At 62.7% G+C, this 2,005-nt stretch overlaps 1 protein-coding gene across 3 annotated transcripts in view; it reads right to left on the bottom strand.

The window, feature by feature from the left end:
- The window catches only part of ESRRG (estrogen related receptor gamma), a 638,184-nt gene extending 636,634 nt beyond the window's left edge, over positions 1–1,550 (bottom strand). For 2 of the 3 annotated variants that reach the window (XM_024739209.1, XM_024739208.1), the window contains exon 1: positions 1,471–1,550. The gene's annotated coding sequence lies outside the window, so the exon portion shown is untranslated. Of the gene's footprint in view, positions 1–1,002; positions 1,074–1,470 lie in introns of those variants that run through there. The other variant, XM_024739213.1, reaches the window with a different exon arrangement.
- Positions 1,551–2,005: the final 455 nt, after the last annotated feature.

Here is a 2,005-nt window from a genome sequence, read left to right as displayed (position 1 = left end):
AACCCCAGTTGGGCACTAGAGGCACCAGCTGGGAAGGGCAAAGGCCCGGGAGAGCGAGGGTCCTAGGGGTTGGCTGTAGAAGCAGGGACGGGGAAGGGCACACGGAGCCAGGTTCCCCCTGGGATTACATGAGGAAAGCGGGATACTGCCAGGATTTGAGGTTTTCTTGAGCCGCCAGGACGGGAATTTAGATAACCCCGTGTTTGGGAGGGAACTGCGACACGGTGAGGGCAGAAGGCACAAAGGAGTTCGTAGAGTGTAGGTTTCCTCTCCCATGGTCAACCATAACACCCCAGGGCTAGCAACACCCTCCCCCCGCAGCAACTTTACTTGAACCCTCGGTCATGACCCGCCGAGGTTACGGAGGCGTGCCCCGGGGTCACGTCCTCGCTCGCCCGGGGGCCGCAAACTCAGAGGCAGCGCGCGCTGCCCGGTGGCGCCCCGGGGCCGGCCGCCTTTTCGCCGACCCGGCGCACACCTGCCGACCGGAAGAGATCCTTGGTGACTGTGAGTCCTGACGGCCACTCGCCGCCCACCCTCCCGCTTTCCTTGAGCCAGGGCCAGACTGCGAACGCTGATTGGGTTAGTACGGTTTTCATTTTTATGCCAGGTGCTTTCTCAAAAATAAACCCACCCCCCCGAGAACGACAGACGCTAGCTCTCCACTCCAAACTCCCCAATTCAAGAGTTTGCTTCGCTAAATGTATCCTGGGTGTCTCACATCAACCAGAGTCAATGGTATGGTCTAATAGGGTTGGCTGTGGGGGGAATGAGAAATTGAGGACGCTGCAGGTGAAAGGAGGTTGCACGGATTCTCTCTGGAGGCTCCATAGTCGAGGCAAGGCCTGCAGAGCAGGGAGCCAAGCCCACCCAAGGGGCCTGAAGACGGCCTCAAGCTGGGGGAGAGGGGAGCCGGAGAACGGTGGCGCTCTTTCTTTCAACTGCCTGCCCCGCCCAGCGCCCCCGGGCCCCCCCTATAAACAGAAATGGCTTAGGTCTCACCTCTACCCCTACCCCTGGAAGAAAATCGAAGAGGGTCCTCCACGCAGTTGGGGGCAGGGCGTTGCCGCCCGCTTCCCGCTTCTTCTAATACTACTTCCCGCCGGTTACCTCCCCTTTAAACGGAAAAGTTATTTTGCTTTATCCCAGACTCCAGACGAGTTTGGCAGGACAGGAGAAAGACAGGTGCTAAGGGGGTTTCAGCGGCCGGTCTCCCTGCGGGGTGCGTCCACCGCCCTCGACTCCACGCAGGCGGGTGCGCGCGGCATTTTCAGCCATCCGAAGCCCGCGCTCCCTGGGCGGCGGGCAGACAGCTGCGCTTCCCTCGCTTCCCCAAGGGCCCCGAGCCCGCGGGGGGTGACCTCTCCGCCCCGGCCCAAAGCCAGCTTAAGGGTGCTCCCAGACGGAACTGGACGGAGCCCGGGCGTCCCGGGCCCCTCGCGTCTGGCTTAAGCTCCCCTGGCTACGTACCTGTCCTGGCCTTCCCGCTCCGATTGCTGACCCGGCTGGGGAGCCCGGCCCCGGAGCCTGCGCCTCCAGCGAGCCCGCCCCCGCCCTCTCCCGCGCGCCCTCGCGCTCCGGGACTCTCGGCCAGATGTGGGGCGGTCTCTCGCGGGCCATTGGCTTGGGCCACTGTTTCGAGCTGTCTTCGAGGATTTCCCCAGGCTTTGGGGCCCCTGTGTGGACTGGGAAGAGAGGGGCCAGGCCAGCGCCTCTCCTTTCCCCTCACCCACCCCCTCCCCACAATCCCTCAAGTTCCCCTTCATCCAGCCCCTGGAGCCCAGGGCTTTGAAACTGCGGTAACTCCGCAAAGAAAGCGGATGAGAACCTCCTTGCGGGCCGAGTATGGGAGTCAGATGGGGGCTTGCGGCGTTTCTGGAAGGTTCTGGGTGTTGGTACTGGGGGAACAGGCCCTATGGGGACAGAAATGACACACGTGCAGACAGCGTCCCCGTGGCTGTCTTCACGGCGAAGTTCACGTCTATTGTTTCCTGCCTCGGGGAAG

The sequence above is a fragment of the Neophocaena asiaeorientalis genome, unplaced genomic scaffold, assembly GCF_003031525.2.
Source record: "Neophocaena asiaeorientalis asiaeorientalis breed wild unplaced genomic scaffold, Neophocaena_asiaeorientalis_V1.1 scaffold477, whole genome shotgun sequence".
NCBI lineage: Eukaryota > Metazoa > Chordata > Mammalia > Artiodactyla > Phocoenidae > Neophocaena > Neophocaena asiaeorientalis.
The sequence above is the reverse complement of the archived record's forward strand: the minus strand, read 5'-3'. Positions and strand labels throughout refer to the sequence as shown.